General features: G+C 39.6%; 1 protein-coding gene across 1 annotated transcript in view; it reads left to right on the plus strand.

The window, feature by feature from the left end:
- Positions 1 to 27,275, plus strand: part of ROCK1 (Rho associated coiled-coil containing protein kinase 1) — a 647,994-nt gene that overhangs the window by 522,575 nt on the left and 98,144 nt on the right. The window lies entirely within an intron of this gene.

Consider the following 27,275-nt stretch of genomic DNA (forward strand, 5'->3'; position numbering starts at 1 on the left):
TTTTTGAGAAATAGAAGCATCTATAGAGTGAGAGTGGAGGATCACCTAAATAGAGGGTGAAGGGGTGACTGGCAGTTAGGGGATCAGAAGATAAAACTTGGGAAGATTGATCTGGGACTTGATTGCTAGACTATCCAATTTTTGTGTTTTCTTAAGTATGTTGTGCCTATTAAATGTTTATAGGTAAGTCCGCTAGGAAGGAAGAAAGGTTAATCTGGTAGTTATATGCAGGATGGATTTCATGGAAAGAGAACAGAATGGATTGAAATTGTTGGTCTTCTTAAAGTTATTGTATCAGTTCAGAAATGATTGAAGCCTAAAATTGGGACATAAATGGGTAAAGAGAGGTAAGAAGAAGTAATGAAATTTGATTTGTAAGGTAGGGAGGAATGGAAGAATTAAAGAGAGGGAATATATATGATTTTGAAAATTCTAGCCTAAATTATAGGAAGACTGATGAAAACGTCACTGATTAAAAAGTTAGGTTTGGAAATTGCCTTGGAAAGTTAAGCCTACAGATTTATTTATTTTTAGGTATGTTGTGTTTGAGGGAGTAGTAAATCAATCATGCAGAAATTATCTAGACTATTGAAGATACTAATCTGAGCTGATAATTAAAGATAACAATTTGAAAGTCAGGGGCAAGTTGAAGCTGATACAGTAAGTGTAGAGATCTACAGAATCAAGGGTAAAAAAATTGAAAGTTGAAGAAAAAAAATCCAAGTATGAAGGCAGTCAAGGATTTTCTGGATTAGGATGACCAGATATTATGGAGCCCAAAGATGTCTGAAAGAACAATTTGAAAAAAAGAGAAGTTGTAATACGTTTTATTATAATTCCTTTCTTGACATAGTATGACGGTGGTCCTTCTTTGCTATTTCTGTAGGAATTTCATGATAGCTGTTAAAATTTCATTCGCATATAAATTTGTAGTTAGTAAATTAGATTTTTCTTTGGAGACAAGTCTCTTTTTCTGATTTTGAAATGTCTAGTATAACTTTTCTTTTCATGATATTTTATATTCATCATTAAATAGTCATTCACATGTTCCACTATGTAACTTTATTTTTTCTGAGTATTCTTATTTTTCCTTGTGTGGACTTTGGTCTTTTTTTTTTTTTTTTGGGTGGGTGGGGGGTTGGGTCACACCTGGCAGTGCTCAGGGGTTACTCCTGGCTCTGTGCTCAGAAATTGCTGATGGCAGGCTTGGAGGACCATATGGAATGCCAGAATTTGAACCACTATCAGTCCTGATTTGGCCGCGTGCAAAGCAAACGCCCTACTGCTGTGCTATCTCTCTGGCCCACCTGTATGGATTTAGGATACTTCATTTGTTCTCTTTTTTTTTTTTTTGGTTTTTGGGCCACACCCGGCGGCGCTCAGGGGTTACTCCTGGCTGTCTGCTCAGAAATAGCTCCTGGCAGGCACGGGGGACCATATGGGACACCGGGATTCGAACCAACCACCTTTGGTCCTGGATCGGCTGCTTGCAAGGCAAACCGTTGCTATCTCTCCGGGCCCAGGATACTTCATTTGTAATTGGGATGATTTCCTTTTACAATTTATTTATTTGTATTTGTTGTTGTTTTGGTTTTTGGGCCACACCTGGTGGCACTTGGGTTATTCCTTGCTCTGTCCTCAGAAATTGCCCCTGGCAATTTGGGATACCAGGGATCGAACCCGAGTCTGTCCGGGTTGGCCATGTGCAAGGCAAAAGCTCTACCGCTTGTGCTATCACTCCAGTCCACACAATTTATTTAATACTTATTATGATCTGTGTACCCACTACCTAATTCTGTGTATTTTTTTTTCATTTTAAGAAACTAAATGGTTAATATTTCACTTCCTTGATTAGATACCTTCTTCAGAAATAAGTTTTCGAATATTTTTGGTTTCAGAATTTGCTGGCAAATGGTTTCTGAATTGTGTTACCCACAAAATGTTATTTTTTGGGTAACATACTACTAATGAATATTATTAGTTGTAAAAATAATATTGGAAGCTTGATAGATGTTTACTTACATCTATCAAATATATACATAATTTGAATTAATAATTCAGTTTATATATTGTAAATATAAAAATTAAAATAATGAACATTATCACTACTCACTTGTTTCTTTTTTTGTTTTGTTTGTTTCTTTTTGGTTTTTGGGTCACGCCCGGCAGTGCTCAGGGGTTACTCCTGGCTCTATGCTCAGAAATCGCCCCTGGCAGGCACTGGGGACTATATGGGATGTCCTTCTGCATGTAAGGCAAATGCCTTACCTTCATGCCATCTCTCTGACCCCTCACTTGTTTCTTAACTTTGATTTGTTGACAGACATTTTTTTCAATGTTCTAATGGTTTTTCTGTCCATGTACGATTTTGACTATAAACTATTTTTCTTTCCTCAACTTTTTTGCTTTAAGATTATTTTATGTAGGACTTGTTTATAGTTTCTCAGTAGTTCTGAATATCTTTCAAAAAAGTAAACGGTAGAGTGTGTCATGATTTTTCTAGAGCAAAAGTACATTAAACAGGAAAGATAAAAGTAAGTCAATGTGAAGGTTAGGGATAATTTTTTTTGAAATTTCACAATTTCTTGAAAATGCAATTACCTTACTCTTACATGTCTATCATAGTGCTTTGTGATACAAGTTAAACATAATTTTTTTCTTCTAGTTTGTTGTGTTGCTATTGGAGACTAACAATGGATGCATTGAAGGATGCAAAGAGATCCAGTAGTAGGTGCTCAGAGCCGTAGTACAAGGCACTTGCCTTGCATATGGCTGAATGTGGTTTGATCCTGGCACCCTATTTTGTCCCCTGATTCCCACCAGGAGTGATCCCTGAGCACAGTGCCAGGAATAAGACTTGAGAAAGCTGGGTGTGGTCCAAATCCTCTATCCCTTGAAAAAGAGAACCAATATTAGTTGAACAGTACATACTGAATTTTAACACTGTTCATGTTTATTTTTCAGAGTGTGAAAGGCAAATCTACATGAAAATTGAGAAGTTTGTTTTGCAGTTTTTCTTTCTTTGAGTGTTGTTTGTTTTTCCCCCAAAGGTCTTACTGGGTCCAGTTCCTTCCCATCTTCCAATGCTGGCTTCTTTTTCTTTCATTCTCATCCTTGACTTCTAAAACTTCACTTTCTTTTCATTGTCTTGGAGGATTCATTCATACAGCTTTCAATACTATCATCTCTGCCTGTGAAATCCAATTCCTAATTCCTGACTTCAAATCTTTTTATTCTGGGGACCTCTCAAGACAGTGGTCAGGGTACTAGGAGGCTTGGGAGCCATTCCTGGTGATACTTGGCTCTTTGGACTGAATGCTAAATCCTGGGTATATGTCACTACACTGTTTCATAGATGCTGAGAATCTTCAGGTGCTGTGGGCTTTCAGGACCACACTCAAGAATTCGTGTGGGCCAGTAGGGTTTGGGATTCAGCGTAGGTCTTGTGAATGCAAGGTGAATTTCCTAACCCCTTATTAACTCCCAGCCCATGATTTCAAATGTAAGTTTCTGGCTAACTGCTTGGCATCTCTTAGGTGGCATACTACTTGCAGTCTTCATAGTAGACTTTCAAAGTTTTCAAAGTAAGCTTTTTCCTATATACTTAGTTTACTGGGTTTTTGGTTTCTATTTAACCTGTTTTGTCACTTAGCTGATTTTTGATTGAATTTTAGGTTAAAATTTTGTGAACTGGGCCGGAATGGTGGTGCTTGACCGGGGTTTGATCTCCCGGCATTCCATATGGTCCCCCCAAGCCAGGAGCGATTTCTGAGCGCTTAGCCAGGAGTAACCCCTGAGCGTCAACGGGTGTGGCCCAAAAACCAAAAAAAAAAAAAATTTTTTTTTTGTGAACTTTGACAATTCTGGGTTACACTTTAGATTTATTACAACAGATTTTGGTTAGTGGTCATTATTTTAGATAATTGCTATATACTCCACCTTGACGTAATGCCAGTTGAATTGATCACATTTGGAACTATCTTATATTTGGTGAGATAAAAAAAAATGTGAGGAAGTCATTTTTCAAAGTTTGGGCCTTAAAACTACTTTGAATTACAGAGTTCTTATCAGTTAATGAGAATCATGAGTATCCGTTGTGTATATTTGGTTCGTTTGGATTAGATGTTTTGATGCTCTTAGTTAATGAGACCTTTTAAAAAGAGGAAGTGTTCTTTTCCTACATTCACTTAATCTTTGGGTAGGGCAGACTATTAATTCCAATCCTACCTCTGACTTGTATTCTAGAGTTATTTTTTAGCTTCTTTTGTTTGTTTTTGTTTTTGGGTCACACCCAGTAGCACTCAGATTATTCCTGGCTCTACACTCAGAAATCGCTACTGGAAGGCTTGGGGGACCATATGGGATGCTAGGATTCGAACCACTGTCCTTCTGCATGCAAGGCAAACGCCCTACCTCCATGTCATCTCTCCGGCCCCCCCCCCCTTTTATTTTTTTATTTTTAGCTTCTTTTTTTTTTTGGTTTTTGGTTTTTGGGCCACACCCAGCATTGCTCAGGGGTTACTCCTGGCTGTCTGCTCAGAAATAGCTCCTGGCAGGCACGGGGGACCATATGGGACACCGGGATTCGAACCAACCACCTTAGGTCCTGGATCGGCTGCTTGCAAGGCAAACACCGCTGTGCTATCTCTCCGGGCCCTATTTTTAGCTTCTTACAACAGGTTTCATCTTCCTGAATGTGGAGGGAATGAAGTACTACTAGCTGGAAAGAAAGTAAAACAAAGATAAGGGAAGGAGGAAAACGGGAGACATTGGTGAAAAGGGTAAAGGAATGGGATTGGAACATTGTACACCAAAAAGTCATTGTCTTTGTAAACTTTGTAATTCGTGGTGATTCAGTTTTGAGAGTTTGACGGGACACTAAATAGTACTCAGGGTTTTCTCCTAGTTTTGCACTCCAGAGTCACTCCTGGTGGTGCTGGGGTTGGGCCTAGTGGCGGAGATACAACATAGGTGCAGATCAAACCCAAGTAAGCTGTATGCAAGGCCAAGTGCCTTACCGATTGTTGTATCTCTCTAGCCCCAGTATTTCTGTTATATGTTGTAACAGTATTCCTGTTATGTATGTTTTTAGGCTGGAAATTTGTATTATTTTGTCTAAGTGAAGAATAATGTCTCAAACCATGCCTGAGGGTATCTGTAACTGAAGATGGAGACATTTAGATGCATTTAGTAAAGGAGAGTATTTTTGAGACTTTACTCATTCACTCATAATTTGTATTATACATATATCATGCTATGGATTCAGATTGCTACAAAAGACTATTGGGAGCTAGTTTACATATAGTTTATTATCTGTTACTTTGCTGTCTGTTATACTTTTAATATATGTCCTATAAAAAGGCCCTTTTTCTATTACAAGCATCCTGTAGTATATAGAGAGGTGGGTCAAGTATTAACTGAGATATGAACTGGTTCATTCTTTCTTTTGTTTTTTTGTTTTGTTTTGTTTTGTTTCGTTTGGTTTGGTTTTGGGCCATACCTGGTGGCACTGAGGGGTTACTCCTTTATTCTCAGAAATGACTCCTGGCTGGCTGAGGTCATATAAGATGCCATGGATCAAACTGGGATTGGCCGCATGCAAGGCAAATGTCCTACCTGCTGTGCTATTGCTCTAGCCCCCATCCATTAATTTCTTGAGTTGAAAAAAAAATTTTTTTTTTTTGGTTTTTGGACCATACGCAGTGACGCTCAGGGGTTACTCCTGGCTATTTGCTCAGAAATTGCTCCTGGCTCGGGGGACCATATGGGATGCCAGGGGATCGAACTGTGGTCCGTCTTAGGTTAGCACATGGAAGGCAGATGCCCTACCTCTTGCGCCACCACTCATATCAGGAAATAAATGTTTGCATTGTATTGTGCTGTAGGTAGGTGAACCCCTTCCCCCAACTTTCTTTTTTCCTAACCTCTTCCTTTGAGATGTAAAAACCACTGGATAGTTGCTTTTGTATCTGAATTGACCTTCCCCCACATAGGATGGGGAGTTGGTTCGAATAAAGAAAGGGGTCTGGCTGCACTCTTGGCAGAGAAAACACATAGTGCATAGGAAGCACTTGGCAGACAGAGCTGACTCCAATGAAGATCATTTTTGACTTCTGGTATTATTTCTCCGCCGCTACCCTGCTTCATCAGACCCGTCCATCAAGGCTGTGGTGGCAAAACTATGGCACGCGTGCCAGTGGTGGCACCCGAAGGCCTTGCAGCTGGCATGCGGAAAGGTCCACAATTAAGATATGCAGCTCATGCCGCATAGTTTTTAGATACTAAAATCTTGTTATTAAGGTTTAATTGACATGCTGGCAATTTTGAGGAAATCATTTGGTTTTGTGCTGCAGTTTGGGCACTTGGGCTCAAAATGGTTAGCCATCACTGGAGGGATTAGAAACATGTTGCCTGGGGTGGTCTCACCCACCTTGTGGATATTATTTATATTTTTATTTTCCATTCTGTCATTGAATAGATATATGCATTTATTCTAAAATATAATGATGGTTACATACGATTGTATAAGAAGATGAACATACATTTTACAATGGAAAAAATAGCTTGGTGTTTGAAAAGAACACTGGGCTGAAAAAAATAGAAATGGCATATGTGTTATTTTTTATTTATTATATTTATATATTATATTTATTATTTAATTCTTAAGTGAGTAAACCTTTTTTGTTACTTGAGCCATCATTTTCGTATTTTTAGAGTAAAAATTGGGTCTATTTGGTACCTCATTTCCTTTGTGTCTGTAATGTTCTGTGAACCCTTATTTATTCTATTTCTATACTAAAGTACTGTTTTATATAAACTAAGATAAAGACTAATATAGTGGAATTTGATGATCTTGTTTTAAGCTTGGGATTTTGTTTGTTTTTGTTTTTGTTTTTGTTTTGGGTCACACCCGGCAGCGCTCAAGGGTTACTCCTGGCTCTATGCTCAGAAATTGCTCCTGGCAGTCTTGGGGGACCATATGGGGGGATGCCAGAATTTGAATCACCGTCTTTCTGCATGCAAGGCAAACACCTTGCCTCCATGCTATCTCTCCGGCCCGTTGGGATGTATTTTAAAACACAATTTTACATTTGCATCTCTTTCCATGTTTACTTTTATTTTATTGATCTCATGCTTTTATAGTCTATTATTTCATACTAACTACCGACTTTGAAAAGATTGTTTTTCAGAAACAATTTTTTCCAAAATAATTTCCTTTTTTTTTTTTCCCCTTCCACCTTTTTTACCCGGTGGAGTTCAGAGCTTACTTGTGACTCTACTTTCACAAATTACTCCTGGGTAGCACTGGTGGAACACTATGAGATGCTGGAGATTGAACTCAGGTTGACCATGTGCAAGGCAAGCTCCCTACCCGTGTACTATTTCCCTAGCCCCAGAGAACTAAATTTGAAATGAACTATATTTCACACTATCCCCACCTTTGCTTTTACTTTTGTTATTTATGAAAACATTTATTTGCACGTTAGGCACCAAAGACCAAATCTGCTTTTGTGGAACTTTAAGTATTAGAAAACAATAAATTGGGGCCGGAGAGAGAGCATGGAGTAAGGTATTTGCCTTGCTTGCAGAAGGATGGTGGTTCGAATCCCGGCATCCCATATGGTCTCCCAAGCCAGCCAGGAGCGGTTTCTGAGCGTAGAGCCAGGAGTAACCCCTGAGCACTGCTGGGTGTTACCCAAAAACCAAAAGAAAGAAAGAAAGGAAGGAAGGAAGGAAGGAAGGAAGGAAGGAAGGAAGGAAGGAAGGAAGGAAGGAAGGAAGGAAGGAAGGAAGGAAGGAAGGAAGGAAGGAAGGAAGGAAGGAAGGAAGGAAGGAAGGAAGGAAGGAAGGAAGGAAGGAAGGAAGGAAGGAAGGAAGGAATTATGAGCAGATAGGAGTAAGGATGGAAAAGTAAGAAGTAAGATAGGGTAAGGATGGAAGGAGAGGTAAGAAATAAATCATTTCATTCTTCTAAAGTTGAGGATGTTACTCTTGAGTGTTTAATTTTTGGTAAATGAGTCTGTAGATTGCATCAGATCCACTTGAGGATTTTGTTAAAAATGGAATCTGGGTCCATGCCCAGACAAACAAAATCAGAAATCTGGGGAATGAAACCTAGAATTCTGCAGATACATGTTCTTAAACACAATTTGAATACTAAGACTTTAGGGCAGGGGTCTCAAACTTATGGCCCACGGGCCGCAAACGGCCCTCCATACAACATTTTGTGGCCCTGCCCTAGAGGAATCCTTTTTTGTTTTGTTTTGTTTTAGTTGTTTGGGTCACACACCCCCAATGTTCAAGGCTTACTACTGATTTTGCACTCAAGGATCACCCCGACTTTGTCTCCTGCGGCCCCCAGGTACATTGAGTTTGAGACCCCTGCTTTAGGGGAAAAAAACTTGCGTTTGTGATTTGCTTGGCAGTATCATAATAATATAGTAAGCCCTAATACCCAGATTATGTACTTTTCAACTTTTAGAATGCTGTATATCTGGGCCGGAGAGATAGCATAGAAGTAGGGCATTTGCCTTGCATGCAGAAGGATGGTGGTTCAAATCCCTGCATCCCATATGGTCCCTCAAGCCTGCTAGGAGTGATTTCTGAGTGTAGAGCCAGGAGTAACCAACCCCCTTGAGTGCTGCCGGGTGTGGCCCAACAACCAAAATAAAAAAAAAGTTGTATATCTGTGACTAGTACAATGCTATATGTTAGTGTGTCTTTAAAAAAAAAACTTTGATGGGGCTGGAGAGAGCACAGTGGTAAGCTGTTTGCCTTGCACACAGCCAACCCAGGACTGAAGGTGGTTCAGAGCCAAGCAGCCCATATTGTCCCTGTGCCTGGGGTGATTTCTGAGTGCAGAATCAGGAGTAGCCCGAGTGCCACTGGGTGTGACCCCCCCAAAAAACAAAAAAAAAAACCATATAAACCCTTTGATAAATTTTGTGTATGCTAATTTGAGAGTATATTATTAATGTGATAACTTTCTTTGTTAATTTTTTTAACATGTAATTTGTTGATGCCAGGGATCAAACCCAGATTTTCATATATGGTCAGTAGCACACCCCAGGCCCTAGTATGCAGCCTTTAACCATAAGGTACCCAGGAGAAGGAGAGGGAGAAGATGAGAGGGAGGGGGAGGAGAAAGGAGAGGGAGAAGATGAGAGGTAGGGGGAGGAGAAAGGAGGGAGGAGAGAGAGAGAGAGAGAGAGAGAGAGAGAGAGAGAGAGAGAGAGAGAGAGAGAGAGAGAGAGAGAGAGAGAGAGGAGAGAGAGAGAAGAGAGAGAGAGATATATTAAGGACCTGAGAGAGAGAGAGAGAGAGAGAGAAGAGAGAGAGAGAAGAGAGAGAGAGATATATTAAGGACCTGGGGTTGGAAAGATAGCATAGTGGTAGGGAGTTTGCCTTGCATGCTGCCGACCTGTGATGCAAAAAACAACAACAAAAAAGTGCAGAGAGCTGATCCCTCATTTTGATCTCTGTTTCCCTGAGTACAGAGCCAGGTGAAAGTTCTGAGTTCACCAAGGTATGAATGTGGCTTAAAGATAATCTTCCACCCCTTCCACCCTTATTAGCACTCCCTCAGGTATTGGGGATTCTAGAGACACAGGATCTCCTTATCAGTGATGGAGCACCAAGAATGAAGTGGAAAGGATGCACTCCAGATTTTAGAGGAAACCATAGTAAGGTAACATGAACACTATTATGTTTAATGGACTAAGACTGTAATCTTGAGGAATAAATCTGTAAGAATACCTATTTAATCTTACTGAAAAGGATTTCAGAATGGAAATGCTGAGAATATTTAATGAACTCAAAGAAACCATGGAATGGACAACCAGTAAAACAACAAGATATGTGAACAGAAATGAAAAAACTGCAAACAGAAATATCAGAACTGAAAATCGGAGCCATCGTGGTAGGGCATTTGCCTTGCATGCAGCCAACTCAGGATGGACGGTGGTTTGAATCCCAGCATCCCATATAGTCTCCTGAGTCTCCAGGAGCGATTTCTGAGTGCAGAGCCCCAAGGTGTGACCTCAAAATCAAATCAAATCAAATTAAATTAAAAAAGAACTGAAAAACATAGTAGGCAAAATGAAAAATTTGCTGGAAGGCTTCTCCCGCAGAGAGTTACAGCTGCTGAAGACTGAATCAGTGAGCTGGAAGATGAGGTCCAGAAAAACTCCAGGCAGTAGCAGATGCGGGGGAAAAGGCCTCAAAATAAATGAACAAATGACAAGAGAATTCTGGGATAAATTCAGGAGCAATAACATAAGAATCTTTAGTTCCCAGATGACCAGCAAGACAATCCTTATGAAGAAGCAGCAGTCAAAGATAACATTACTGAAATGTTTGTTCCTAGAGCTGGAGTTCCCAGGATGTTCCCACATCCTAGAGGCCCAATGGATACTAGCTAGAAGTGATCCAAATAAAAATACTTCAAGACACGTCCTGATCAAAATGATGAAAACCATAGCCAGGCATAGAATGTTGAGTGCAACAAGGTCAAAGAAGGAAATTACATACAAAGAAGCAACAGATTTACATCAGAGTATCAAACGGGAACTTCTGAGCCCAAAGACATTAGTTGGAATATAGTTAAAAAAAGAAACTCACTAAATGAGTATCTCACCAATAAATCTTCACCCAGCCAGACTGTCATTTAGATTTGAAATAATGATACACAACTTTCATGGTTAAAGGAACAGTTAAGAAACTTTATAGACTCAGGGCCACAGCAATAGCACAGTGATTAGGTCATTTGCCTTGCACGTAGCTGACTCAAGTTAGATCCTGGCATCCCATAAGGTCCTCTGAGCACTGCTGGATGTGGCCCTTTAGCCAAAAAAACTAACTATAGACTCAAAACTATCACAAATGCACCAAGCTCCTACAGAACACTTAGAAATTAAATAACCCACCATTGAACAAACTGTGGATCAGAAATCAAAGAGAAACTCAAAAGATTTCTGGAGGGGCTGGGCGGTGGCGCTAGAGTAAGATGCCTGCCTTGCCTGTGCAAGCCTTGGATGGACCGTGGTTCGATCCCCTGGTTTCCCATATGGTCCCCCAAGCCAGGAGCGACTTCTGAGCGCATAGCCAGGAGTAACTCCTGAGTGTCACCGGTTGTGGCCCCCCCCCCCCAAAAAAAAAGATTTCTGGAAACAAACAAAAATGAAGACATGACTACCAGAATGTGTGGGAAATAGCCAAATAATTGTACAGAGGAAAGTTTGTAGCTCCATAAGCATTCATCAGGAAGGAAGTAAGGGCACATGTGAATAACCTTATTGCTCAGCCTTATAAACTAGAGAAGGATCTACAAAGGGACTCTAAAACAGGTTGCAGGCCAGAAATAAAACACAGAGCAGAAATGAATGAACTGGAATGCACCACCCTCAATCTAAAAGATCAACAAAACCAAGAGCTGGTTCTTTGAAAAAAATTTTTTTGATAAAACACTAGCAAGATTCAGAGAGAGAACCCTGGTAAACCAAATTAGAAATGAAAGGAGGAGACATCACATTAGACATCACAGAAATTCAAAGGATAATCAGAGATCACTTTGAGAATCCTTATGCCACAAAGTGAGAGAACCTAGAAGAATGGATACATTCTTTTAACCTATAATAGCTAGCCCAAGATGATTTGGAATACCTGATATATCATTATTGAAGACATTGAAAATATAATAAAAGGTCTTCCCCGAACCAAAAGCCAGATGGATTCACGAGGGAATTCTTTCAAGCTTTAAAGAGGATCTACTGCCAATTCTTTTTAGGCTCTTCATGGAAATTAAAGAAACAGAAACAATCCCAAACAGTTTCTTTGAAGCAACCCTGATAACCAAAAGCAAAGAGTTTCTACAGAAAGAAATTAGGCCAATATCCTTGATGAACACAGATGCAAAGATCCTCAACAAAATATTAGGAAATACAACCCAACAATTCGTTTCAAAGGTCATACATCATTTCAATAAAAGAAAAATAAAAATCATATGATCACATACATAGTTGCGTAGCAAGTATTTTATAAGATCTAGCAACCATTTATGATAAGAATTCAATAGGAATTGAAGGAAATCTCGATATAGTCAAAGCTATTTATCACAAGCCCAAATCAAACATTATAGTCAATGGGGAAAAAACGGAAAGCTTTTCCTCTAAGATTAAGCACATGACAAGGTTGTCCATTCTTACCACTTTGGTTCTATTCAATATAGTACTGGAAATATTTCTTATTTTTAAAAATAAGTTATTTAAGCACCGTGGTTATAAAATTGTTCATATTTGTTTCAGTCATAGGATATACACCACCCTTCACCAATGCACTTTTCCCACCACCAATGCCCCTCATTCCCCTCCCACCCACCAACCCCCTGTCTTCTGGGGCAGCATTTTGCTTCTCTCTCTCTCTCTCTCTCTCTCTCTCTCTCTCTCTCTCTCTCTCTCTCTCTCTCTCTCTCTCTCTCTCTCTCTCTCTCTCTCTCTCCTCTCTCTCCTCTCTCTCCTCTCTCTCCTCTCTCTCCTCTCTCTCCTCTCTCTCCTCTCTCTCCTCTCTCTCACTCTCTCTCACTCTCTCTCACTCTCTCACTCTCCCTTTAGTTTTTTGGTTTTTGAGTCACACCCGGTGGCACTCAGGAATTATTCCTGCCTCTGTGTTCAGAAATCGCTCTTGGCAGGCTTGGAGGACCATATTGGATGCTGGGAATCGAACCGGACTTCGTCCTGGGTCCACTGCATGCAAGGCAAATGCCATACTTCTATGCTGTTGTCACTTTGGCCCCCTCTCTTTCCTTTTTGACATTGATTTGGACTATCATTAATGGGTTCTTGCATGTCACTTTGTCCCGTATCAGCATTCAGTTTTGTCCAGAGTGGTAAGTTCCAACTGTCATCATAGTGAACCTTTCTCTACTCTAACTGCACTCATTGGTCTTTGTAGCAAATGGTTTTCCTACCATTGACTTGTTTTCTTGTCCCTTTTCACTATTGTTTCTGGATATTATTACCATACTGCCTTTTATTTTTCTATATCCCACAGATAGTGAGCCTGTTTGATATCTATTACTCTCCTTCTGACTCATTTTATTCAGCATAATAATCTCCATGTCCATCCCTGTATAAGCAAATAGCATGGCTTCATTTTTCCTTACAACTGCATAGTATTCCATTGTGTAGTGTATCACAGTTTCTTCAGCCACTCATCTATTGTTATCAGGCACCTGGATTGTTTCCAGATTCTGGCTATTGTAAATAGTACTGTGATGAACATAGGAGTGCAGAGGGCATTTTTATATTGTGTTTTTGTGTTCCTAGAAGTGGTATTGCTGGATCATATGGGAGCTCAATTTCTAGTTTTTTTGAGGAATATCGATGTTGTTTTCCAGAAAGGCTGGACTAGACAGCATTCCCACCAGCAGTAAATGAGAGTCCCTTTGTCCTGCATCCACACCAGCATGGGTTGTTCTTGTTCTTTGTGATGTGTGCCATTCTCATTGGTGTGAGATGGTATCTCATTGTTGTTTTTATTTGTTATCTCTCTGATGATTAGTGATGTGGAGCATTTTTTCATGTGCCTTTGGCCATCTGTATTTCTTCATTGGGGGTTCATTTCTTCTCCCCATTTTTTGATGGGGTAAGATTTGTTTTTGATAAATTCTGTAAATACCTTGTATATCTTAGTTATATTAGCCCCTTATCAGATGGGTATTGGGTGAATAGTTTCTCCCATTCTGTGGGTTGTCTTTGTATCCTTGTCTCTGTTTCCTTTGAAGAGCAGAAGCCTCTCAGTTTAATGTAGTCCCATTTGTTTATCTTTGCTTCTACTTGCTTGGGCAGTGGTGTTTCCTCCTTGAAGATGCCTTTAGTCTCAATGTCCTGTTTTGCCTACCCTTTTTTTTTTTTTTTTTTGTAGACCTTGTGGTTTTAGGTTGATATCAGTGTCTTTAATCCATCTTAATTTGACCTTTGTTCATGGTGTTAAAGAGAAGTCTGAGTTCCCTTTTTGCATGTGGCTGACCAGTTCCAACATCACTTTTTGAAGAATCTTTCCTTGCTTCACTTTGTATTTCTTGCCCCCTTATCAAGGATTAATTGTTTGTATAATTGATTGTATGCTTGGTGGGGGGTCAGCCTTAGATGGAAGTATTTATTTATTTATTTTTGCTTTTGGGTCACACCTGGCAACGCTCAGGGTTTACTCCTGGCTCTCTGCCCAGAAATTGCTCCTGGCAGGCTTGAGGGACCATATGGGATTCCCGGATTCGAACCACCGTCCTTCTGCATGCAAGGCAAACGCCCTACCAGATGGAATTATTTCTAAGTATTTTCAAAAGCTAGGCAGAAAGAGATATCTAGGGCCTCTCTATACAGGAAGGGAAAGCAGTCAAGCTCTCTCTGTTTGCAATAACATGATACTATATTTTAAAAAAATCCTAAAAACTCTACAAAAAAGCTTCTAGAAACAATAGATTTGTTTAGTAAAGTGCCAGGTTACAGAAGAAGGGATATTTATAAACAGTCCCACTCACAATTGTTCTCATAAGATCAAGTATCTAGGAATCCTATGCAAAAAAACTATAAAACATTACATCAAGAAATAAAATAGGACACAAGGAAATGGAAACCCACTAGTTTGGGAGGATTAACATAATTGAAATGGCAATATTTTCTAAAGCATTATACAGATTTTTTTGGCAGTCCCTATAAGGATACTCATGACATTTTTTCAAATAAATCGATTAAACACCAGAATTTTTTGTTGTTGTTTGGTTTTTGGGCTACACCCGGTGATGCTCAGAGGTTACTCCCGGCTATGCATTCAGAAATTGCTCCTGGCTTGGGGGACAATTTGGTACGCTTGGGATAGAACGAAGGTCTGTCTTGGATCAGCCGTGTGTAAAACAAATGCCCTACCGCTGCCCTATTGATCCGGTCCCCAACACCAGAAATTTACATGAAATAAAATCCTAAGCCTGCCAAGAGTGGTCCCTGAGCACAGAACCAGGAACAACCCCTGAGCACAGCTGAGTGTGCCCACATACCCCCACCCCCACCCCAAAGAATAATATTTGCCATTGAGACAAGCTAGGGTGGGGAGAGGATGGGAAAGTAAAGTAACAGACATCGTGGGAGTGTGTACGCTGGGTAAGGGATGGGTGTTGGAACATTGCATCACTGAAACTCAGCTATCAGTAGCTTTGTTACTCTATCATGGTGATTCAATTAAAATAATTAAAAGGGAGGGATGTTGGGCCTTAGCTGCAATGCTCAGAAGTGACCCCTGATTGTGCTGGGGGACTTTATGTTGGTGTTGGGTATCAAGCTCGGATTGGCTGCAAGCAAGGCAAGAGCCTAATTCCCTGTACTATCTCTCCAGCACTAAAAAATAACTTTTTTTTATATTACTACAATAGTCATTTATCGTGTCTATTAAGTGAATTAAAGATTACTTTTTTTTGAATTAAAGATCTCTTAATATCATTAAATTTCAAACATACAGTTCTGATTGTATATCAAATTTTTATACAAACATAATTGTATAATTATGATTGTATCATTTTCTGATTATATAAAATTATATATTTAAACATTCAATAATTATATGTTCAAGCATACAGTTTTCTGATTGTATAAAATAATGCCCTTTTTTTCACTAACAGTTATATTATTAGGTCTGGATCTAGACAAAATCCCCATGTTGCTTTGGGGGGGTGTTTGGGCCACACCTGTTGACGCTCAGGGGTTACTCCTGGCTATGCGCTCAGAAATTGCTCCTGGCTTGGGGGACCATATGGGATGCCAGAGGATCGAACCACAGTTTGTTCTAGGTTAGACAAGGCAAGGCAGATGCCCTACTGCTTGTGCCACCACTCTGGCCCCTCATGTTGCTTTTGTTAGATGTTTTAATTCTTGCCTTAAAGCAGCTTTCTCCCCCAAATTCCCCTGATTTCCATACAACTCCCATTGTTTTATTGAATATGCTACACCATTAGTACGAGCAGAGTTTTATATGGTAGATTTTTCTTCCTGTACTTTTAAAGTGATATTTAACGGACTCCTATATTCATCTATCCTTACAAGTGAGAGTTAGATCTAAAAGCTTGACTTACTCAATTTTTTAAGTCAGAGTAATTTCATTGATTATATTTCATAACATCTGGTTTCACTACCCTTAGTGATTTTAAGTTAAGGTTGCTTTCTGTTTTGTTCCTTTCTCTTTCTTCTTAAGATCCTACATTGGCCTTTTATCTAATTGTTCTGCGTGTATGTTTTTATTTGTTTGGGTGACACACTGGTAGTGCCCATAAGCTATTCTCAACTTATTGCTGTGTGAGAGGGGTCAGTCCTTTGTGCTCTGGAGAACATACAGTGCCAGGAATTCAACCTGAAATTCCTGATGCTCCTGTCCCGTTTGTGATCCTTAGTTGCAAGGTTTCTTCGCCGTTATCTTGGCTGGGTATTTGTGAATCCAAGAACAGTCCCCAGAATGAGAAATTACTTCCCATCCCCTTGTCCCCTTTCGGGGGAAGACCTTGGAAATATTTATCCGCAGCAAGTAATAATCCACACAGACCAGAACGATAGGGTTTAAAAGATCGGGCAAGGAGAGCCAGAGAATCCTCCTGCAGCCAGCAGCTTTTCACAGAAGGACCCCTCACTCCTGTCCCTCAAGCTATTTATTGCCAACTCCACAGCGCCCCACCTGGAAGGGTTAGGTGGGGCAAAAGTCACAGAACAATCCTAAGGAAACACTTTTATATACAATTCCAAGAATCATCTTATGGAAACTTTTTCATATGCTACACTTAGTTATGTGTTATTTCATTTAAATTTTATTTTATTTTTAGACAGCATAATTTACAGTAATATTAATGATAGGGTCTTTTTTTTTTTAAGCTTTATTAATTGATTGGTTATTGGGCCACATCCAGCTGTGCGCAGGGGTCATATTCCTGGCTCTGTACTCAGAAATCACCCCTGACAGGCTGGGGGACCATATGGAATGTCAGGAATCGAACAGGGTTCCTCCTGGGTCAGCCACATGCAAGGCAAATGCCCTAAACGCCCCCGCTGCTTTGTTTCTCAGGCCCCAATGATAGGGTCTTTTGCATAACATATTCTCATGCCATATCCTCTACCAAAGTGTTTGCTTTTCTCCACCATTGTCCCTGTCTCCTACCCTACTACATCTCAAATTTGTACTAAAGATCAGTTTTTTAGTTTCTGTTTCCTTTGGGTGTTATTTCTATGGGTACTGGTTATATCACAAGTAGTGATATTCGTTATAGTACTGCTTTGTTTCTTTATATCCCTCTTTTTGTTGTTGTTGTTTTGGGGGGGTCACACCAGGCAGCGCTCACAGGCTGCTCCTGGCGCTTTGCTCAGAAATCGCCCCCGGCAGCCTCGGGGAGCAGGCTTGGGGGGACCATATGGGATGCCGGGGTTCGAACCACCGTCCTGCATGTAAGGCAAACGCCTTACCGCTGTGCTATCTCTCTGGCCCCAATCCCTCTTCTGAGAAAAGTCATTCTGTATCCGTCCCTCTCATTAACATCACTCAGCTGTGATACTCTCCATTATCTACCCACCTAGCACTTTTTAGAGAAAGCTTGGGGGAGGGGGAAGGCTCTTCCTAAACAGTGCTTAGAGACCAGAGGTTGCTTCCTTGTGCTCTCGGCCTGCAAGAGATGCAGTGTTCAGGCTCAGAGAGGTCTTTAGGTCTGTGATGCTTGGGGATTGAACTGGGGTCAGTCTGTTGTCTTCATACAAGCATGCTCCTTAACCTTAAACTGTCTGGCCTCACTTATTTTTTGTAATGGCCTGAGCACTGCCGGGTGTGACTTAAAAAAATTAATTAATAAAAGCTCAGGGACTACTTACATGCAGCTGTGTGAGGTCGCTCTCAGCAGTGCACTTGGGCCTTATTTGAAACTAAACAGTGGAGCTCCTGAAGGCAAAATCTGAATGCATCCTGTTGGACCCATCTCTGACTTTTATTTCACAATTACTAAATGAAATTTCTAAAAATGTATGGCCTTGAACTAACGGAACTGGAATGCATGCCATGCATGTAGGAGACAAAGTTTCTATTCCCAGAACTGCAAGGTTTCCCTTTTTTATGGTGGTGGGGAGAACACACCTTGGTACTGAGTTCTCTCCCTGATATGACATTGCTTCCTTTATTTTCTGTGTGGGAGCACAAGTTCAGCCATAGTCAGGGCTTACATCTGGCTTTGTACTCAGGGATCACTACTGGAGATATTTAAGGGATAAAATATGTGATTTGAGGAAACAAATCAGAGTCACCCTGCTTGGTCTTCTGAGCACCTCTAGGAGCAACTGCTAAACTACACAGATTTGGCAATAGCCCCCAGAACTGCTAAGTTATCCCTAAATAAAAACAAATTAAAAGTTAACGACTTGAACTATCATTGCTTCCTATTGAAATACATCATATGAAATGTACCTTTTAGTCTTTGTGTCACTGTTTAGAGTAAGGCATTTGGAGCCTTAGTGTGGTACACTTGGCACAAACTGGGTATTTGACAGAACTTTAAGGAAGGATAGAGTTAGAGATAATATTTTAAGATTATCAGGGAAGAGTACAGTAACCTGTTACTAGTAAATATGGGGGCGGGGGAAGCTTCTAAGCCTGAAGAGATAAGGGAAAAGCAATTGGGAAGGATAGCTTTTATTAGAGGCAATCTGACAAGTTCTTTGTTTTAAGTAGAGAGTAGTATGTTGATCTGTCTAGAAGGTAATAAAAATGTATACTCTACCCTAATAGGCTTACTACCCCATAGTCTACTGAGTCTTTCATTGCCTGAAAACTTAATATGTAAACAGATACTGATTCAATTTTTAAGTATATAGTCAGCAGTTACCTTTAACCATTTTGTGGTTTGTATAGAAACCATTCAATGTATGTAAGTCTGTACACATACATATTATATGTCTTTGTATGTTTTTTTCTTAACTAGGAAGAGTCTTGTTAACATTATATTTTATTTGTATATGACCATGCTAATCTTCATTGGTTTCCTCTCTTGGGGGGGTAATAAAAAGGCTCAGAGTCATTCATTTCTTCGTCTGGACTTGGAAATTAGCATTTACTTTATTTTAATGTGTGTAATTTTTATATCACAATCCAGATCAGAAGTTTCCCCTATTTATTTGGCCCACTGCCCCCTTTTTAGAAAGAAAGTTTCTTAAGAACCCCTTGGAAATCTGTCTTTAATCAAAAAAGCTAAACATTTTCCCAACTGTACCTAAGGCTACTGTTCTCCCCTGGATTGTTCCAGCTCCTAGGGTGATGGGGTGGTGGTAATTGTGTTGTCATCCACTATATTAAACATTGGTTAGATTCTGTAGTTTTTATTGCAATTGTGTTGTAATTACTTAGTTTTTGTTTTGTCTTGTTTTTGTTTTTCCCCCCAAAATTGCTCCTGGCAGGCTGGGGGGACCACATGAGATGCTGGGAATCAAACAGCCGCCATTGTTGGGTCGGCTGCATGCAAGGCAAAAGCCCTACCCTCCTATCTCTCCAGCCCCGTACTTACTGTTTTTGTTTAATAATTAGAGATTTACAATTTTATTTTGAAAATAAATACTTCACATTGGTAATTTTAGTTTCTGTTTTTTCTATTGTTTATGAAACACTAGTTATGAGGACAGAGATAGCAGCAACTCAATGAGTTGGCATACATTCTTAGAATGAAGGAGGCCCAGATTTAGTCCCAAGCACTGCTGGGTGTGGGCCCAAAGCAAAAATAAATTATTTCTTTGTTATAGCCTATATATAAAATCTGTTATGGCTAGGCTGCTAAAAAGCTGCTTAGAGTTGAGTTGGACTTCTATTTAATTTTAAAAGAGTTTACTAAGATGTTCTGGAACTGATGAGATAGTTTAGCAACTGGTATTTGGAAGTCCCAGGTTTGATTCCCAGTACCCCAAATCTAGAACCTATACATTATACCTATACCCAGAACCAAATCTTCCAGCACTACTAGGTATAGTTCATAGCAATGAAAGAGACAGTTTTAAGCTTATATTTTTCAGTAATTGATTTTAATTTTTTTATGTTATATTTAGAAGATTTTTTTACTTCTATTTGTGTCTTCTGCCTTATTTTTTATCTTGCTCTCTCTTTTTTTATTTTTTATTTTAGAGGGGAGTGCAACACCTAGCAGTTATCAGGGTTTACACCTGACTGTGGCCCCAGTATATTGCTTTTTAGCAGTACAAGGAGGATGGCTTTTGAGGTAGTATGAATAGTGTTGGAATTCCAGTTGGAGATAAGGACAAGTGCATAGGAAATAGTATAGAATGAGAATAGCCTATCTGAGAGTTTACTGGTGGTGATAGTGGCTCCTGCCTTGTGACATTATGGTAAAAACAAGTGAAATAAGTGAAAACAAGACTGGAAAGGTTATTATATGAGATGACTTGGAAGAAGCCATGGTCTGCTTTGCTAAATAATTTAGACTATTTAATCTTGTTGCACTATACAAGTTCTAGGAACCAGACTTCGGTATATATAATAATATCCTATTGCTTTATCACAGTTTGATTGCGAGGAACTTTTATTTAATTTCAAGAAAATTGCTCTCTTGATCTAGTGAAGAGATTTACTTATATTAAAAATATTTTCCTTAAGTGGGAATCATTCTTGTTGAATGGCAGGAAACATCACTGTGATCTGGGTGTAATTTGTTGAGTTATGCTGCCACTTACGTGCTTTGGGAGCTGTGCATCCTTAATATAGTGCCAGTAAGATGTGGAGGCTGATGGAACCTACCTGAAAGGGAGGTGCTTTGCTCCTCATTTGAGGGTAAGCCTCAAGATGGCAGAACAGCAAGCAAAAGGTTTGAATAATTTTAATTTTTATTAAGGTTCTGAATTCTCAAGCTAGGATATATATTTAAGAAGTAAGGTAAACTTAGATTTTTATTGCTTTATAAGGTTGAATAAAATGATGCATTACCCCAATTTATTTATTTTTAATGTTGACATTCCTTGCACTAAATAAATAGCTTCACTGCTGCATTAAAGTTTAAGCCTGTGCCTTTCTTTCCATACCAGAATCAACTCCTCTTATGCTCAATTATTGTATATTTTGGATGAAGCTAGACAGTGCTTTTTTCTTGCCTTTTTATTTTTCTAAGAGGAGTCATATTTTGTGCTTGTGGATGATTCGGAAAAGCTATAGACTTTTTCTTACTACTGTAAAATTAAAGTGTGTGATTTAGGTCCAAATATACCTAGTGACCATATACAATTAATAGAAGCAGCTCCTTTTCCACTCACAAATACATAGTCAAATTTTGTGAAAACACAAGTCAGATGTTCATATTTAAAATAAAAAGTTTTAGGAAGAGAGCTCAAGCAATGGAGAGCATGTTCAAGACTTTGCCCTCTAGCACTGGCTACATATGTCTATATCCAGTTCCTCATCTCTTGTAACTGCACCCAACAATTTCTGGCCCTCACTGAAGCCAAGAATTGAAGGAAGCTGTGTCTGGGTGGGGAGACAAACCCTGTGATGCTCAGGGAGTTTACTCCTGGCTTTGCGCTCAGAAATCACTCCTGGCTTGGGGGACCATATGCGACGTGGGGGGATTGAACTGCGGTCTGTCCTAGGTTAGCACGTGCAAGGCTTGCACTGCCACTCTGGCCCCTTTATATATCATAGCTGCATCTACTTCAGAGAAGGATTTGCCATAATCTGAAAGAATTTAACACCTAGTGGAAAGTGGGTTTTTTGTTTGTTTGTTTGGTTTTTGTTTTGGTTTTTGGGTCACATGTGGCAGCGCTCAGGGTTTACTCCTGGCTCTACACTTAGAAATTGCTCCTGGCAGGCTCGGGGGACCTTATGGGATGTTGGGATTCGAACCACCGACCTTCTGCATGCAAGGCAAACACCCTTTCTCCATGCTATCTCTCTGGCCCCAGGTGTTTTGTTTTTTTTTTTTTTCTTCAATGTATATGTTTAATTTGCCTTTTTCTTAAGAAATCAGACGTGTGTGTTTAATTTTTTTCTGTTTAATTAGCTCAGGTATAAATTAACTAAAACAGACATATTCAAATACTGTGGGTGGATAAGTGAGTTTGCTTTAGTGGAGGGACATTTTCTTCATATTTACACAAACTCTTATTATTGGAAAGTTAGTTTTGGGTGGGTGAACTGCTTCAAGCATTTCAGCAGTATCATATGCTTAGTCATCTTCATGGTCAGTTATCACCATATCCAATGAATTTTAAAAGCCTATTTAAATTTGACTTCACTATTTTGGTTTCCTAGTTGGATTTTTTTTTTTTTTTTTTTTTTTTTGGTTTCTGGACCATACCCAATGATTCTCAGGAGAAATCACTCCTGTCTTGGGGGATTATATGGGACACCGTGGATCGAATCGAGGTTTGTCCTGGGTCAGCCGCATGCAAGGCAAGCACCCTACTGCTGCGCGACTGTTCTGGCCCCCTATTTGGGAATATTTTTAAGTATTCTAAAATAAACTGAGTGATTCACACTTATGGCTTGACACAAAATATAAAGTGTGTATATTCTGTGTGTGTGTGTGTGTGTGTGTGTATTCTTTTGTAATTTTCCTCATTCTTTGTTACAACTCTAGGTAGTCTATTGAATGTTTTCTAGGTTTTCTTTTTTGTTCTTTATTCTTTGACGGTGTAGCAACAAACTAAATTTCTCTAACAAGTAAAGATTACTTGGGATTATCTGAATGTTATTCCTTGGTGTTCTGCATGATCTTAATGGATTACAAGGGTTTCTATTTTCAGTATTTCACATCTTCACATTACCCAGCTATCCCTCCTCCTCTAGGTTAAACACCATGTTGTCCTTTCTCTGTTCTCTTCCCCATCCAAGTGGAGTGCTTCCTATAGAAAGCCAGTTTCCCTGTCTGTTTTCATTGCCTTTGACATTTGTAATTACACATTACATTTTTTAAAATATCCTACATGTGAGAAAGCTCATTCTGTGTAAGTCTCTCTTCCTCTAATAACTTCATTCAGCATGCTACATTACTGGTCCATCCATGTAGCAGCACATTGCATGATTTTATCAGTAGTATTGCATTGTGTATATGTATCATAGTTGTTTATCCAGTCATCTGTTTTTTTCTTTTTCTTTTTTTTTTTTTCGGTTTTTCAGGCCACATCCATTTGATGCTCAGGGGTTACACCTGGCTAAGTGCTCAGAAATTGCCCCGGCTTGGGGGGACCATATGGGACGCCAGGGGATCGAACCGCGGTCCTTCCTTGGCTATCGCTTGCAAAGCAGACACCTTAACTCTAGCTCCACCTCACTGGCCCCCAGTCATCTGTTGACACTGGTTGTTTACAGATTTTGGATAATGCTGTTTTGGATAATTTGGATAATGCTGCAAGTAATCTAGAGGTGCAAATGCCTTTTCTTTATTGTAGTTTTGGGACTTTGGGATATATTCCAAGAAGTGGATTTGCTGCATCAAATGGAAGCTCAATTTTTAGGTTTTTAAGTAATGCTCATATTTTCTAGAAATACTGGACAAGCGTACATTCTCACCAGTAGTTAGTGAGTACCCCTCTCTCCCCTACTTCAATGCCAACACTGATTGTTCTTGTTCTTTTTTATGTATGCAGATCCTGTGGTGTAAGGTGATTATTTCATTGTTTTGATTTTCATGTCCTTGATAATAAGTGATGCAGAACTTTTTCATATGCCTTTTGTCCATTTGTATTTCTTCTTTGAGGAAGTTTCTTTTCATCTTCCCATTTTTGATAGACTTGAGTTTTGGTGGTATTTATTTTTCTGGTATAGTTCTATCATTATTATTATCTTGGATAATAATTGGAAAATAATTGTTCTCAGTATGTGGGGTGCCTTTGTATATTGGTTACTGTTTCCTTTGAGGAACATAAGCTTCTTGATTTAATGTAGTCCCATTTATTTGTTTATCTTTGTTGCTATTTGCTTGACCAATGGTGTTGACTCTTTAAAGATGTCTTTCACTTCAGGGGACCGAAGTGATACACAGTGGTAGGGCATTTGTTTGCCTTGCATGCAGCTGACATGGGACAGATTTGAGTTCAATCCTCGGTTTCCCATATGTACCCCGGAGCCTGCCAAGAATGATTTCTGAGCACAAAGCTGGAATAACCCCTCAGTGTCGCCTGGTGTGGCCCCAAAACAAAACAAAACAAAAACAAAAACAAAAGATGTCTTGAACTTCAATGTCATGAAGAGTTCCACCTATATTTTCCTCTGTTATTTGACTTTTGTGTAGAAAGGGGTTTTAGTTCATTTTGTTTGCATGTGGTTAACCAGTTTTCCCAGCACTGTTTGCTAAAGGGCATTTCTTGTTCCACTTAATATTTTTTGCTTCTTTATAAAAAAAATTAGCTGCCTGTATGCCTAAGGCTCTGTCTTTGGATTTTCAGCTCTATTCCACTGATCTAAGCGAGTCTGTCCTTATTCTAGTACCACACTGTTTTAATTACTGTTGCTCTGTAATTTGGAGATTGGAGAGAGCAGTGTCCTCCCCCCTTTTTTATTTTTAGGTTTGCTTGACTATTGGGGGTGGAAGTTGTTATTCCATATGAATTTCGAAAGTCTTTCATCCTTTCCTTCCTTCCTCCTTCCCTCCCTCTCTCCCTGCTTCCCATTCTCTCTCCTTCCCTCTCTCCCTCCTTCTCTCTAATGTCATGGGTATTATAGAGATTACACTGAATCTATTTAATGCTTTGGGGAGTGTTGCCATCTTGAAAGTGTCAACTCTCCCAGTTTATGATCAGGGGATGTTCCATTTCCTCTAGACCTCTTTTATTTCTTTTCATTATTTTTGTTTGTTTGTTTTGGGGGGTCACTTAGCAATGCTCAGGGATTACTCTTGGCATATCAGGAATCATTCCTGGTTGCTCAGTCCATATAGGGTACTAGGGAATTGAACCTCTGTTGGCCCTGTGTAAGACAAGTGCCCTACCTACTTAACAATTTTGTCAGCTCTTTTATTTAGTAGTATTTCATGGTTGTATTGGTCTTTCACCACGTTGTTAAATTGGTTCCTAGTACTTGATTTTCTAAGATAAAATTATGAATTTTTTAAAAATTTCTCTCATAGTTTAGTATTTGCATATAGAAAAGCCATGGTTGATTTGTAGCCTCTCTTCACTATACACATCTATTATCACTATGAGCTTTTCTGGTTAAGTCTTTAGGGCTTTCTAAGTATCATATGGCATCTGCAAATAAAGCTTGGTTGACTCCTTTTCCTATTTGAATGCCTTAACATCCTTACATTGTGGGGCTGGAGAAATGGCATGGAAGTAGTAAGGCATTTGCCTTCATGTGGAAGGTCGGTGGTTCGAATCCCGGCATCCCATATGGTCCCCCGAGCCAGGAGTAACCCCTGAGCGCTGCCGTGTGTGACCCAAAAACCAAACCAAACCAATACAAAAAAAATCCTTATATTGCCTAGTTGTTGTGTTAGACAGTTTCACTGTTGACCAACCGGTAGGTAATAGAGGAAATCAAAAGATTCCTAGAAACAAACAGGAGCATATGGGACATAGCAAAAATGTAGTTAAGAGGAAAGATCAGGGCTGGAGAGATAGCATGGAGGTAGGGTGTTTGCCTTGCATGCAGAAGGACGGTGGTTTGAATCCCGGGGTCCCATATGGTCCCCTCGCCTGCCAGGAGCGATTTCTGAACCTAGAGCCAGTAGTAACCCCCGAGCGCTGCTGGGTGTGACTCAAACACCAAAAAAAAAAAAAAAAAAAGGGAAAGATCATAGATATGCAAGCATATTTTAGGAAGGGAAAGAAAGAAAAGGCTCACATAGCTAAGGAAACTAGAAAGGAAACTGGAAAGGACCAACAAAAGAAGCCCAAAGCAGGCAGGAGGAAGGAAATAAAACTCAAAGCAGAAATTTATGAATTGGAATTAAAAAAAAAAAAAGCGGGGCTGGAGAGATAGCATGGAGGTAAGGCATTTGCCTTGCATGCAGAAGGACAATGGTTCGAATCCTGGCATCCCAGATAGTCTCTGGAGCCTGCCAGGAGCGATTTCTGAGTGTAGAGCGAGGAGTAACTACCAGGGTATGACCCAAAAATAAACAAAAAACCCCAAAAGATGAATGAAACTAAGAGCTAGTTCTTGAAAAAATAAGATCGATAAAACACTAGCAAGATTCATAAAGACCCCAAATAAAATAAACTGAATTGAATGAAAGAAAATCATCCTAAATTATTTTGAAAATCTTTTCCACAAAACAAGATAATCAGAAAGATATAGATAAATGGATTTCTATGACTTCTCAAGGTTGAACCAAGATTTATGAAACACATAAACAGAACAGTTACTATTGGGGAAATAAAAATGGTAATCACTCCCAAAACAAAGGCCCGGGTAAGTTCACTAATGTATTCTTCCAATCTTCAAAGAGGACCTACTACCAATAATTTTCAAGCTCTTCTAGGAAATTGAAGAAACAAACATTCCCAAACAACACCCTGATACCAGAAATTGAGAGAGACAGACAACAAACAAGGAAAACTGGATCTATATCCCAGATGAACATAAATGCATAAATATTTGCAAACTGAATTTAACAACACACAAAAATCATACACCATGACCAAGTGGGATTCATCCTGGGGATGGCAGGGATGGTTGAACATGTACAAGTCAATTAATGTGTAATACACAATATTAATACAAAGAAAAATATAGCTCATATGATCATATCAGTTGATGCAGAGAAAACATTTGACAATATCCAACAGCTATTCATAATAAAAAAGATACAGCTTAATAATATGGGAGTTAGGGCCCGGGAAGGTGGCACTAGAGTAGAGGTAAGGTGTCTGCCTTGCAAGCGCTAGCGTAGGACGGACCGTGGTTGGATTCCCTGGCATCCCATATGGTCCCCCCAAGCCTGGGGGGATTTCTGAGCGCATAGCCAGGAGTAATGCCTGAGCGTCAAATGGGTGTGGCCCAAAAACCAAAAACAAACAAACAAACAAAAAAAACACCAAAAAAAAGAATATGTTCCTGGGCCCCGAAGAGATAGCACAGCCGCGTTTGCCTTGCAAGCAGCCGATCCAGGACCAAAGGTGGTTGGTTCAAATCCCGGTGTCCCTTATGGTCCCCCGTGCCTGCTAGGAGCTATTTCTGAGCAGACAGCCAGGAGTAACCCCTGAGCACCGCCGGGTGTGGCTCAAAAAAAAAAATATGGGAGTTGAAGGACCTTTACACAACACGTTAAAGCTATT

Source organism: Suncus etruscus, chromosome 3, assembly GCF_024139225.1.
Source record: "Suncus etruscus isolate mSunEtr1 chromosome 3, mSunEtr1.pri.cur, whole genome shotgun sequence".
In the NCBI taxonomy this organism is placed as follows: Eukaryota; Metazoa; Chordata; class Mammalia; order Eulipotyphla; family Soricidae; genus Suncus; species Suncus etruscus.